This window comes from Triticum dicoccoides, chromosome 3B (genome assembly GCF_002162155.2).
Source record: "Triticum dicoccoides isolate Atlit2015 ecotype Zavitan chromosome 3B, WEW_v2.0, whole genome shotgun sequence".
NCBI classification, from domain to species: Eukaryota; Viridiplantae; Streptophyta; class Magnoliopsida; order Poales; family Poaceae; genus Triticum; species Triticum dicoccoides.
The window spans coordinates 621,720,532-621,735,097 of record NC_041385.1 but is presented as its reverse complement, the minus strand read 5'-3'; the positions used below and the strand labels follow the sequence as shown (position 1 = coordinate 621,735,097).

Genomic DNA, 14,566 nt, shown 5'->3' with positions numbered 1-14,566 from the left:
TTTAGCATACGAACTACACGATCTTGTGCTATGCTTAGGATTGGGTCTTGTCCATCACATCATTCTCCTAATGATGTGATCCCGTTATCAACGACATCCAATGTCCATGGTCAGGAAACCGTAACCATCTATTGATCAACGAGCTAGTCAACTAGAGGCTTACTAGGGACATGGTGTTGTCTATGTATCCACACATGTATCTGAGTTTCCTATCAATACAATTATAGCATGGATAATAAACGATTATCATGAACAAGGAAATATAATAATAATCAATTTATTATTGCCTCTAGGGCATATTTCCAACAGTCTCCCACTTGCACTAGAGTCAATAATCCAGTTCACATCGATATGTGATTAACACTCAAGGTCACATCCCCATGTGACTAACACCCAAAGAGTCTACTAGATTTAATAATCTAGTTCACATTACCATGTGATTAACACTCGATGAGTTCTGGGTTTGATCATGTTATGCTTGTGAGAGATGTTATAGTCAACGGGTCTGAATCTTTCAGATCCGTGTGTGCTTTACAAATCTCTATGTCATCTCCTAGATGCAGCTACCACGTTCTATTTGGAGCTATTCCAAATAACTATTCTACTTGGAGCTATTCTAAATTGTTGCTCCATTATACGTATCCGGTATCTCTACTCAGAGCTATCCGGATAGGTGTTAAGCTTGCATCGACGTAACCCTTTACGACGAACTCTTTTACCACCTCCATAATCGAGAAAATTCCTTAGTCCACTAGTTACTAAGGATAACTTTGACCGCTGTCCTGTGATCCATTCTTGGATCACTCTTGTACCCCTTGACTAACTCATGGCAAGGCACGTGCGGTGCACAGCATAGCATACTGTAGAGCCTATGTATTAAGCATAGGGGACGATCTTCGTCCTTTCTCTCTATTCTGTCGTGGTCGAGCTTTAAGTCTTAACTTCATACCTTACCACTCAGGCAAGAACTCCTTCTTTGACTGATCCATCTTGAACACCTTCAAGATCATGTCAAGGCATGTGCTCATTTGAAAGTACCATTAAGTGTTTTGATCTATCCTTATAGATCTTGATGCTCAATGTTCAAGTAGCTTAATCCAGGCTTTCCATTAAAAAACACTTTTCAAATAGCTCTGCATGCTTTCTAGAAATTCTACATCATTTCCGATCAACAACATGTTAACAACACATACTCATCGGAAATCTTATAGTGCCCCCACTCACTTCTTTGGAAATACAAGTTTCTCATAAACTTTGTATAAACCCAAAATCTTTGATCATCATCCAAGCATACGTTCCAACTCCGAGATGCTTACTCCAGTCCTTAGAAGGATTGCTAGAGCTTTGCATACTTATTAGCATCTTTCAGGATTGACAAAACCTTCCGGTTGTATCACATACAACCTTTCCTCAAGAAAAGTCGTCGAGGAAACAATGTTTTGACATCCTATCTGCAAGATTTCATAAATGATGCAGTAATTGCTAATATAATTCCAACAGACTCTTAGCATCGCTACGAGTGAGAAAGTCTCATCGTAGTCAACTCCTTGAACTTGTCGAAAAACATCTTAACGACAAGTCGAGCTTTCTTAATGGTGATACTTACCATCATTGTCCGTCTTCCTTTTAAAATCCATATGTACCTAACAGCCTTACGACTATCAAGTTGTTCTGCCAAAGTCTACACTTTGTTTTCATACATGGATCCTATCTCGGATTTCATGTCCTCGAGCCATTTATCGGAATCCGGGCCCACCATCGCTTCTCCATAGCTCGTAGGTTCATTGTTGTCTAGCAACATGACTTCCAAGACAGGATCACGTACCACTTTGAAGTAGTATGCATCCTTGTCATCCCACGACGTTTGGTAGTGACTTGATCCGAAGTCTCATGATCAATATCATAAGCTTCCACTTCAATTGGTGTAGGTGCCACAGGAACAACTCCCTGTGCCCTGCCATACACTAGTTGAAGAGACGGTTCAATAACCTCATCAAGCCTCCACCATCCTCCCACTCAATTCTTTCGAGAGAAACTTTTCCTCGAGAAAGGACCCGATTCTAGAAACAATCCCTTATTGCTTTCGGATCTGAGATAGGAGGTATACCCAACTGTTTTTGGGTGTCCTATGAAGATGCATTTTATCCGCTTTGGGTTCGAGCTTATCAACCTGAAACTTTTTCACATAAGCGTCGCAGCCCCAAACCTTTAAGAAATGACAGCTTAGGTTTCTCTAAACCATAGTTCAAATGGTGTCATCTCAACGGAATTACGTGGTGCCCAATTTAAAGTGAATGTGGTTGTCTCTAATGCCTAACCCATAAATGATAGTGGTAATTCGATAAGAGACATCATGGTACGCACCCTATCCAATAGGATGCAACTATGATGTTTGGACACACCATCACACTATGGTGTTCCAGGCGCTATTAATTGTGAAGCAATTTCCACAATGTCTTTGTTGTGTGCCAAAGCTCGTAACTCAGATACTCATCTCTATGATCATATCATAGATATTTTATCCTCTTGTCACGATGATCTTCAACTTCACTCTGAAATTACTTGAACCATTCAATAATTCAGACTTGTGTTTCATCAAGTAAATATACTCAGTATCTACTCAAATCATCCGTGAAGTAAGAACATAACGATATTCATTGCATGCCTCAGCACTCACTGCACTGCACACATCCAAATGTGTTACTTCCAACAAGTTGCTATCTTGTTCCATTTTACTGAAAAACGAGGCTTTTTAGTCATCCTGCCCATGTGGTATGATTCGCATGTCTCAAGTGATTCAAAATTAAGTGAGTCCAAACGGTCCATCTGCATGGAGTTTCTTCATGCGTATACTCCAATAGACATGGTTCGCATGTCTCAAACTTTTCAAAAACGAGTGAGCCCAAAGATCCATCAACATGGAGCTTCTTCATGCGTTTAATACCAATATGACTTACGTGGCAGTGCCACAAGTAGGTGGTACTATCATTACTATCTTTTGGCATGAAAATGTGTATCACTACGATCGAGATTCAATAAACCATTCGTTTAGGTGCAAGACCATTGAAGGTATTATTCAAATAAACAGAGTAACCATTATTCTCCTTAAATGAATAACTGTATTGCGATAGACATAATCCAATCATATCTATGCTCAACGCAAACACCAAATAACCATTATTTAGGTTTAACACCAATCTCGATGGTAGAGGGAGCGTGCGACGCATGATCATATCAACATTGGAAACACTTCCAACACATATCGTCAGCTCACCTTTAGCTAGTCTCCGTTTATTCCGTAGCTCTTTTATTTCGAGTTACTAACACTTAGCAACCGAACCGGTATCTAATACCCTGGTGCTACTAGGAGTACTAGTAAAGTACACATTAACATAATGTATATCCAATATACTTCTATCGACCATGCCAGCCTTCTCATCTACCAAGTATCTAGGGAAATTCTGCTCCAGTGGCTGTTCCCTTTATTACAGAAGCACTTAGTCTCGGGTTTGGGTTCAACCTTGAGTTTCTTCACTAGAGCAGCAGCTGATTTGCCGTTTCATGAAGCATCCCTTTTGCCCTTGCCCTTCTTGAAACTAGTGGTCTCACCAACCATCAACAATTGATGCTCCTTCTTGATTTCTACTTTCGCGGTGTCAGACATCGCGAATATCTCAAGGATCATCATATCTATCCCTGATATGTTATAGTTCATCACGAAGCTCAAGCAGCTTGGTGGTAATGACTTCGGAGAACCATCACTATCTCATATGGAAGATCAACTCCCACTTGATTCAAATGATTGTTGTACTCAGTCAATCTGAGCACAAGCTCAACAATTGAGCTTTTCTCCCTTAGTCTGCAGGCTAAGAAAATCGTCGGAGGTCTTATACCTCTTGACATGGGCACGAGCCTGAAATCCCAATTTCAGCCCTCAAAACATCTCATATGTTTCGCGATGTTTCGAAACATCTTTGGTGCCTCAATTCTAAACCGTTTAGCATTACGCACTGAACTATCATGTAGTCTTCAAAACGTGTATGTTTGATGTTCGCAACAACCATAGACAACGTTCGAGGTTCAGCACACTGAGCGGTGCATTAAGGACATAAGCCTTCCATGAAGCAAATGAGGACAATCCTCAGTTTACGGACCTAGTCCGCATAATTGCTACTATCAACTTTCAACTAATTTTTCTCTAGGAACATAACTTAACAGTAGAACTAAAGCGCGAGCTACGACATAATTTGCAAAAACCTTTTGACTATGTTCAGAATAATTAAGTTCATCTTATGAACTCCCACTCAGATAGACATCCCTCTGGTCATCTAAGTGATCACATGATCCAAGTCAAACTAGGCCGTGTCCGATCATCACGTGAGACGGACTAGTCATCATCGGTGAACATCTTCATGTTGATCGTATCTTCTATACGACTCATGCTCGACCTTTCGGTCTCCGTGTTCCTAGGCCATGTCTGTACATGCTAGGCTCGTCAAGTTAACCCTAAGTGTATTGCATGTGTAAATCTGTCTTACACCCGTTGTATGTGAACGTAAGGATCTATCGCACCCGATCATCACGTGGTGCTTCGAAACGACGAACTGTAGCAACGGTGCACAATTAGGGGAGAACACTTCTTGAAATTGTTGTAAGGGATCATCTTATTTACTACCGTCGTTCTAAGTAAACAAGATGCATAAACATGATAAACATCACATGCAATCAAATAGTGACATGATATGGCCAATATCATTTTGCTCCTTTTGATCTCCATCTTCGGGGCTCCATGATCATCATCGTCACCGGCATGACACCATGATCTCCATCATCATGATCTCCATCATCGTGTCTTCATGAAGTTGTCTCGCCAGCTATTACTTCTACTTCTACAGCTAACGGTTAGCAATAAAGTAAAGTAATTACATGACGTTTATGTTGACACGCAGGTCATAAATAAATTAAGACAACTCCTATGGCTCCTGCCAGTTGTCATACTCATCGACATGCAAGTCGTGATTCCTATTACAAGAACATGATCAATCTCATACATCACATATATCATTCATCACATCCTTTGGCCATATCACATCACGTAGCATACACTGCAAAAACAAGTTAGACGTCCTCTAATTGTTGTTTGCATGTTTTACGTGGCTGCTATGGGTTTCTAGCAAGAACGTTTCTTACCTACGCAAAGACCACAATGTGATATGCCAAATGCTATTTACCCTTCATAAGGACCCTTTTCATCGAATCTGATCCGACTAAAGTAGGAGAGACAGACACCCGCTAGCCACCTTATGCAACTAGTGCATGTCAGTCGGTGGAACCTGTCTCATGTAAGAGTACGTGTAAGGTTGGTCCGGGCCGCTTCATCCCACGATGCTGCCGAATCAAGATAAGACTAGTAACGGCAAGCATATTGAACAATATCGACGCCCACAACTACTTTGTGTTCTACTCGTGCATAGAATCTACGCAATAGACCTAGCTCATGATGCCACTGTTGGGGAACGCAGCAGAAATTCAAAATTTTCCTACGTGTCACCAAGATCTATCTATGGAGAAACCAGCAACGAGGGGAAGGAGAGTGCATCTACATACCCTTGTAGATCGCTAAGCGGAAGCGTTCAAGTGAACGGGGTTGATGGAGTCGTACTCGTCGTGATCCAAATCACCGATGACCAAGTGTCGAACGGACGGCACCTCCGCGTTCAACACACGTACGGAACGGAGACGTCTCCCACGCCTTGATCCAGCAAGGAGGAGGGAGAGGTTGATGAAGACTCCATCCAGCAGTAGCACAATGGCATGGTGGTGATGGAGGAGCGTGGCAATCCTGCAGGGCTTCGCCAAGCACCTACGGGAGAGGAGGAGGTGTCACGGGAGGGAGGGAGGCGCCAGGGGCTCAGGTATGGATGCCCTCCCTCCCCTCCACTATATATAGGGGCAAGGGAGAGGGGGGAGGCGCAGCCTTGCCCCTTCCTCCAAGGAAGGGGTGCGGCCAAGAGGGGGGGAGGAGTCCATCCTCCCCAAGGCACCTCGGAGGTGCCTTCCCCCTTGAGGACTCTTCCCTCTAGGGTTCCCTAGGCGCATGGGCCTCTTGGGGCTGGTGCCCTTGGCCCATGTAGACCAAGGCGCACCCCCTACAGCCCATGTGGCCCCCCGGGGCAGGTGGCCCCACCCGGTGGGCCCCCGGGACCCTTCCGGTGGTCCCGGTACAATACCGATGACCCCGAAACTTGTCACGATGGCCGAAATAGCACTTCCTATATATAATTCTTTACCTCCGGACCATTCCGCAACTCCTCGTGACGTCCGAGATCTCATCCGGGACTCCGAACAACTTTCGGGTTACCGCATACTAATATCTCTAGTGTCATCGAACCTTAAGTGTGTAGACCCTACGGGTTCGGGAACCATGCAGACATGACCGAGATGACTCTCCGGCCAATAACCAACAGCGGGATCTGGATACCCATGTTGGCTCCCACATGTTCCACGATGATCTCATCGGATGAACCACGATGTCAAGGACTTAATCAATCCCGTATACAATTCCCTTTGTCTATCGGTACGATACTTGCCCGAGATTCGATCGTCGGTATCCCGATACCTTGTTCAATCTCGTTACAGGCAAGTCTCTTTACTCGTTCCGTAACACATCATCTCGTGATCAACCCCTTGGTCACATTGTGCATATTATGATGATGTTCTACCGAGTGGGCCCAGAGATACCTCTCCGTTTACACGGAGTGACAAATCCCAGTCTCGATTCGCGCCAACCCAACAGACACTTTCGGAGATACCTGTAATGCACCTTTATAGCCACCCAGTTACGTTGTGACGTTTGGTACACCCAAAGCACTCCTACGGTATCCGGGAGTTGCACAATCTCATGGTCTAAGGAAATGATACTTGACATTAGAAAAGCTTTAGCATACGAACTACACGATCTTGTGCTATGCTTAGGATTGGGTCTTGTCCATCACATCATTCTCCTAATGATGTGATCCCGTTATCAACGACATCCAATGTCCATGGTCAGGAAACCGTAACCATCTATTGATCAACGAGCTAGTCAACTAGAGGCTTACTAGGGACATGGTGTTGTCTATGTATCCACACATGCATCTGAATTTCCTATCAATACAATTATAGCATGGATAATAAACGATTATCATGAATAAGAAAATATAATAATAATCAATTTATTATTGCCTCTAGGGCATATTTCCAACACTAATTAACCTGACAAGACGGCTACAGCACTTGGGTTGTCAACTAACGATTGACCATCAAAGGATTCAAGGGTTAATCACGGCAGGCACGTATACTGACTATTGACCCATCAATTAGTACTCGTCCTAATTAGCATACTTGCAGAGACAGAGACCAGTGCAAAGAACGGGAGATGTTTTAGTAATGAATTTTTGCATGCAGACGATAACGACAAACGAGAGAATTGGCAGCGCGCAGCCTGCAAAGGGCTGCCGCCAGCCCCTCAGGCGGCAGGGCCCAACAGCTATAGTGCAGCCGCCTGCCCCTAAGGCGGCAGGCCCTACCGTGCTAGCCCCGTTACGTTGTGGGTGCGGATTCCCGTTCTGGCCAATCTGCCGCATGACGCGGTGGCGGCAGGGGCTGCCGCCTCCCACCGTGGCGGCAGGTGCCACGTGTCGTCCGGCGCGCCTGCCTCCACGGCTGAGGGGGTCTTTCTTGTCAATTTCATTCGGAGGGGGTCTTTTTTAGCAATTCTGTTGGGCAGGTGGTCTCTTTTGACAAAAAATCCGACATGGCAGGGGGCGGTGGCGGCGCCACGTTGTAGGAGGAGATGAGGTACTCGTACCGATTCAGATTGAGTTGAATAATAGGACTGCGGCTTTATTTCAGAAAAACCTAGGGAGTATTTGGCAAAACTGCCGCGACGGTGAACCCTACAGACTCAACCCGTGCTTTATTATTAGGGAAAGACTAGCACAAATGCCCGTGCGTTGCAACGGGAGATGAAAAAAATATCACATGTCTCTAAAATGACACGCATTTCAAGACCTTCACCTGTGCACGTCCTTTGTTGTAACACGACGTATCATCGATCGAATGAGGGTAGGCTATTCAGGATGCCATTTTGAAACATGAGATGTAGTCCTAGGCCAACTTACTTTAACTTATTAGTTCATTCTGAAATAAAAAATATTGGACGTAATGCCACAAGCTTAATTTAAAAGTGAACGAAAAGAATAATATTTGTAAACAAATTAAAAGATGTCTCGTAGATAAATCTAGAGTAACAGCGGTACCAAGCAAAACCTGTTTGTTTGTGTTAGGTAGATTTTGTGTTAGGCAAGGTCAGAAATGGTACCTTGTCAACACCTCCCCTTCCGATCGCCGCGACTTGCGCGAACTCTAATCCCTACCTCCCCAACTGCAACATTGCTCCTTTTACGGTCCCATGAATTTGTAGCCATCCATCCATCAATGCATGCGCGTTGCAATAGGAGAAACTTTGACGTGTATCCAAATCTACTTGCATAATAAATTCGCAGTTCATGAAAATTCTACGAGTGTGCATGGTATTCGAGAGTTTACCTGCCGTAGCTCCCAAAAAGTTGGCTCCTGACTCCCTTATCTTCTATTTGGTGAGAAAACGTTGGGCTGCGACGTTAATTTCTGAAAACAATAATGATAGTATTTAAATATGTAACATTTGGATATAAAGTTTTATTATCGATCAAATATATGGCATTCCATAGATACACAAAGAGTGATCAGGATTTTATTGTTGAATTTGGATTAAAATAAATTTCCTTGGTTTCTCAAAAAGAAATAAACTTGCTTCCAATTGAAAAATAACCTTTGGACATGATGCTCAATGGAAGCAAATATTTGTGTAAATCTATGCGAAACCAAATGAGTGAAATACATGATGCAATTTCAAAGAAGAAAATGCAATATCGCATATATTATGACAAAAGGTCCGTTCAGCTATACTTATCGTTGTTCTTTGGAATATTTGGAATATTAAAAAATGTATTCAGTTTTGATTTTAATTAAGTAGCTCAGGCCGGCGTATGTCGGTCGTAGTCCCCCTCAATCGAAAAAGGAGAAAACAGCTTACTTAAGCAAGAAGCCAAGGGCAACTTTCCTCGACAGGAGGTGCAGTATCATAATAACTGAAGCCGATACCTCATGGTCCATGGATCCAAGAGCTCCAACTCCAGACCATGACGAGCAGATGACTAATTTCATTTGGAGATGAAGTAGAGACCCGATGATCTTGGCAAACCCACACCAGCGGCATGTATTTTCCCCTCATATACGGTCATATATCTATCCATATTCCTCCTGTTGAGATGCGGCATATCTTTTTTCTCATTGGGTCATCACCATCCATCTTATCTTCTGCCTCGGTTTTAATTTCTTTGCCCACCCTTCCCTATCGATCCCAATTGGCTTATTGTTTTGAACTTGCAGCCTTATTTAAATTGGTTTATTTGAGCGTAAGGTAGCGAGGTGGGATTATTTAAGAGCAACCCAAACCCAATTGTTTGCACATACTCATGGCTAGCTTAGTTGGACGTCCGCTTCTGCTCTTGATTGTCGGTTGTGAGTTCGATCTTTCCTTCTCACGAAAACAATTTTTTGCGACAGTAATATATACGCGCATGAGAAGAGTTCGATCTTTCCTTCTCACGAAAACAATTTTTTGCCTCCTCTGGCTGCTGGATTTGTTTGATGGCCAAGAGCCCATGCTAGCTGGTTGGGCCGTACGGGCTACGAAACAACGCAGGAATTCGATGGCATGAGGCCCATGCTAGCTGGTTGGGGCATACGCGCATGAATTTTTCTCTGTTCGAACGGCGTACGAAGTTTTGCACGTACGGACGAAAATTAGGACCACCTCGTTTATATTACGATTTTATCCATACAAATTGTAAAAGCGTATTATAACATGAGAAGAAAGCGTATTGCGACAGTGAACCCGACAAAGTCAATCCGTGCTTTATTATTAGACTAGTACAAATACCCGTGCGTTGCACCGGGCAAAAAAAGGTTGTAGAAAATGCGAACATATTTTTTTTAAACAAAGATAGTGTGAACATATGTAAAACCGTGAACATTTTAAAGCTATTTTTATTGTGTTAAAAAATTACAGATATTTTTATAGCATCTTTGTTAGGCAATTTTTACATATGGTTGTTTAATTGGGAAGATTTTTTTTAACTATTTGGGCTTGGCCCAAACAAAGCTTTTATTAAAATATGGACACACGAACTCATCTTCCTTATCGTTACCCATTCTTAAGTCTCCCTTGTCAAAGTGCTCTGCGCCGCCGCCACGTCGTGTCTACCTCCTATGTCGAGATGGGCCTATCCCTTCCTCTCGTGGTGCGCCGTAATGGAGAGTTCCCCATGGGGCTGGGAGGGGGAGAGGCGGGGCGAGCAGTCTCAGTTTGGTGCCCCCTACCAGCTGCGGTCAGAGTTGATCAATTGTTTCGTCCAAGCAGCACATATGACCATGGATGTGAATGAAAACATTAAAAGGCAACAATACTACGTTTTGCCGAATAATACGCCACCGCAATCATGGGAGTCCAGTTAACGATTTTAACTGAAACGTAAACCATTATTGAATATATGCACACAACACCCATAAGAAGATCTTTGGACGACAGTGAGATCGAGCCATCCATGCATAGAATCAAACTGCAACAGACCATTTGATTAGAATCATGCAGTGATCAGCAGCATAAACTATCATCCATAGATTAATTTTAGAGCAAATAAACTGCAACTTTCTGGAATATAACAATAATAAAAGCACCACAGTAGCAACTAAAGGGTTTGATTTCAGTCAAGGAATATAGCATTACATCAATAGCAAAACATGGTGATATTTGTGGAAATAAAATAATAAGAGCACTGCAACTGCTAGTAAAAGCAATATTATCCAACATGATCATTTGAACCAGCACATAGGACCACCATCAACCACAACATACTGTTAAAGAGTACATGTCTAAATTTTATGAAAGCTAGAAACTGGAAGTCATTTACAGCCAACAATTTGTAATTGACCCTACTGGTCTACATCCAATGAATTATGAGACACCATTTCATTTCCTACATATCCTGTTTTTTCAACAGAAAAGCTTATTTTTTCAGAAATAGCACGCATGCCCTGTTTTGACAGAATGGAAGTTAGCACGACCAAGTAAATCAAACTTGAAAAAAGAATAAAGTTTCGAGATGAGCTTACATTATCAATTTGCACAAATGTATGTCATATCTTTTCTTACAGATTCGTATTGGAGAATAAAGTTGTCCCGGAATCAACAAAATGTTCATATTACTCTACAAAGACCATCATTTTTTGTTAATATGAAACCTTATGAATCGTATTTCCTTAAATATGTACGTCTCCCAGCCGCGCGTCACCACCTCTCTTCCGTCCATTTGAGAAGCTTCGCCATTCACCACGACACCGCTGAGCCGTTGCCATCTATTTCTTTGCAAAGTTCGATAGATAGATAGTGCACTAAAAGAGAACAAATTCATAAGAAAAGTAATGTATACACCTGATATCCCAACTCCCAAGAATCAAACTGTGGTAAAACAAAACTAATACATACCATGGCTATCCAACAGCACAGAGTAGTGACAAATCTGAACCGGGTCCCCTTCCCTTAGGATATGATATACCTTCAGGCCGATTAACTCTAGGTGTTCTATGAATTCTGAAAGTCTGAATCAACTCATGTGCAACTTTTGACGATGGTGCAAATGGAGAGGCATCACAAGATTGGATCCTTATCCTGCTATATAACTGTAGTACAGTTAAAGCAAATAAGCTAAGAAATTGGACAGCAGGATGAAGGTGCACCACACCATCCAATTTTGAAAAGGTGGCGGCTAATGGTCTTCCTTGTTGAATCCATAAGGACTATGCTTTTCTATCCTTGAACTAAGCTGAAACTCGAGCTCTAAAATCTGAACGAAAAAACTTGATTTCTTGGAAGGAGGGTCACTGCTCCAAATCGTGTTGCCTCGCCCGTGCATCACTGAAGCTGGGGCACACATGGGAGCAGTGGCATTTGCGACGCCCAGCAGCGGGGTCACATCTCAACCCCATCAGCTCAAATCAAAACAGAACCCAAATTAGCCCAAACAGTTAGAAGACTTATTTAAACCGCACATGGTGCACTCAGACATAAGAGAAGACCCAAGCAGAGCGATCAAGCCATGCAATTCAAGTTATTTAAATACTAATTAGTTATTGTATCTGGACGGACAGTCTTATGTAAAACATTTAAATAATACGTAGTAGTTTGCAAGGAGCATATACATACTATTTTTCAAATGGAGTGTATACAAGTATACAACTGATACTACTTTAACTGAAAACATCAGAGAGCATGTTTTAATTCATTCATGATCTCTGCATTTTATTTAGAAACAAGCATGCACCAAGATACTCATATAGAGAGCAGAATCCTCTCTTTCACAGTACTATTGTTTCATCTAGCTCTAACATATCCTCTCTTTCTCCCTTTTAATAAGTAGTATAGTTGATGCTATACAGACTTAAGAAGTAAGTAGTTGATGACAGATACAAATCGATGACACTGTAGTATGTACCTCAGGTCAGACGAAGTTTCGGCGGATAGTAGAGTATGTGCAGACAGATTTCCGGCAAAGTCGGCGGTGTACAGCCACGGCGCTGTCGGAAACTTGAGGCGTGACGATGAGCCAAATAACTGCAGATTATCCCAGAGAGTTATAACACGAAAAACTATTTGACCTTGCAATAGAATAGAAAGGGTTTGGCGATGTGCACATCTCTCTCTGCTCTCTCTCTCTCTCTCTGCTCTCTCTCTCTCTCTCTCTCTCTCACACATCTATCTCTTTTTTCACCACAAGTTACAAAACCAAATAACTGAATTTGTTGGCCCTGTACATCATTTAAAGATTAAAAGAAACTCAAATCCAAGATCAGTTGTCGTTCATGACCTCTGCATTTTATACAGAAACAAGAATGCACCAAGATACTCACATAGAAAGCAGAATCCTCTGTTTCACAGGGCTATTGTTTCATCGATCTCTAACATATCATCTCTTTCTCCCTTTTAATAAGTAGTATAGTTGACGACATACATACTTAAGAAGTAAGTAGTTGATGACAGATACAAATTGATGATACTGTAGTATGTACCTCAGGTCAGACAAAGTTTCGGCGGACAGTAGAGTATGTGCAGACGGATTTCCGGCGAAGTCGACGGTGTACAGCCACGGCGCTGTTGGAAACTTGAGGCGCGACGATGAACCAAATAACTGCAGACTATCCCAAAGAGTTAGAACACGAAAAACTATTTGACCTTGCAATAGAATCGAAAGGGTTCGGTGATGTGCACGGTCATATGCATGAAAGCATCGAATTTATTTATATGTAACATCAGCAGTATATACATGTAGTTGCCTCCAAAATTGACCATATGAGCTTTCAAATGAAAGGACAAAAATGAAAAAGGAACATATAAGAAATGTGAGATATATAGTATTTTATTACCAACATGGCATCACTCAAAGATAATACTTGTCAAAGAACAGCTTGATCAGGCACAAAGACCTAGACATGTGAAAGAGAAGGGAATCAACACATAAAATTAACCTGAATCTACCTCAACCATGAGCAAGTACGAGCACTGCTCCTTGCCTTGAGTAAGTGCTTGCTCTGGTTTAGTTTGCCCCAGCACAACAGAGATCAATTCCCTCGATGGCATAGATTTAATATACGTTCTCCTCCTAGTACTAAAAATAGGACTACATGGCTTCCTAGCGAGTTAAAGCTAACAGAGATCAGAGAGCAAACTAATTTCACCAATTTATCACTGTAATCTCTATTGAATGCAACACTTTGCCACATCTTGTATTATCTATATGGCATTGCTAAAGTGATTCTAATCTGAAAAAAGAATAAAAAAAATCCAACTTTGCCATGTTGAACAGCATCCGTAGTATTGCATGATGTAGTGACCCAAAATTAGTAGCACTATAATTGGATGGTTCAAACTCATGTGCCAGATGTCCTAAAAGTTCAGACTTGTATTCACAAAATAAGGAAATTCAACAATATATCTTCAAATGTAACTATGGATGGATTGAACAACCAAATTGCTACCTGATAGAGCAAAATTCCATATGCTTTCTGTTTTTTAAACCGAGTTCGAGGTGGATTCCATATTCTAACTGCACTTCACGGGAATGGATCTACAATCATATTAAGAGATTCCTTTCATCTTGAGTTGGTGCTTCAGCTGTTGGAACACTTAAGCTCAGATCTTCAGTATGATTTTCTTTAAGTGTAGGATCGAACAAAACCTACATGATAGATTGCTTCATTTATTAATAATCAATCAAGCAATTTTCTTTCACAGATAACACTATGTCATGAAATGTATTGCTGCTATATTTTCGTTCAGTTTTTGTAATAAGATAAAGTACTTAAATGATCTGCCAAGGAATAAACCAAATCAACAGCGACTCTATGGTCTAATTATCAGCTCTAC

At 41.9% G+C, this 14,566-nt stretch overlaps 1 long non-coding RNA gene across 1 annotated transcript; it reads right to left on the bottom strand.

Annotated features, from left to right (window-relative positions):
* Positions 1 to 12,516: 12,516 nt before the first annotated feature.
* LOC119281682 lies at positions 12,517 to 14,253 on the bottom strand. Its single transcript, XR_005138508.1, has 3 exons — positions 14,179 to 14,253; positions 13,213 to 13,338; positions 12,517 to 12,757 (listed from the first exon to the last, which is right to left on the bottom strand). It is a non-coding gene; the product is annotated as an uncharacterized LOC119281682 (long non-coding RNA).
* Positions 14,254 to 14,566: the final 313 nt, after the last annotated feature.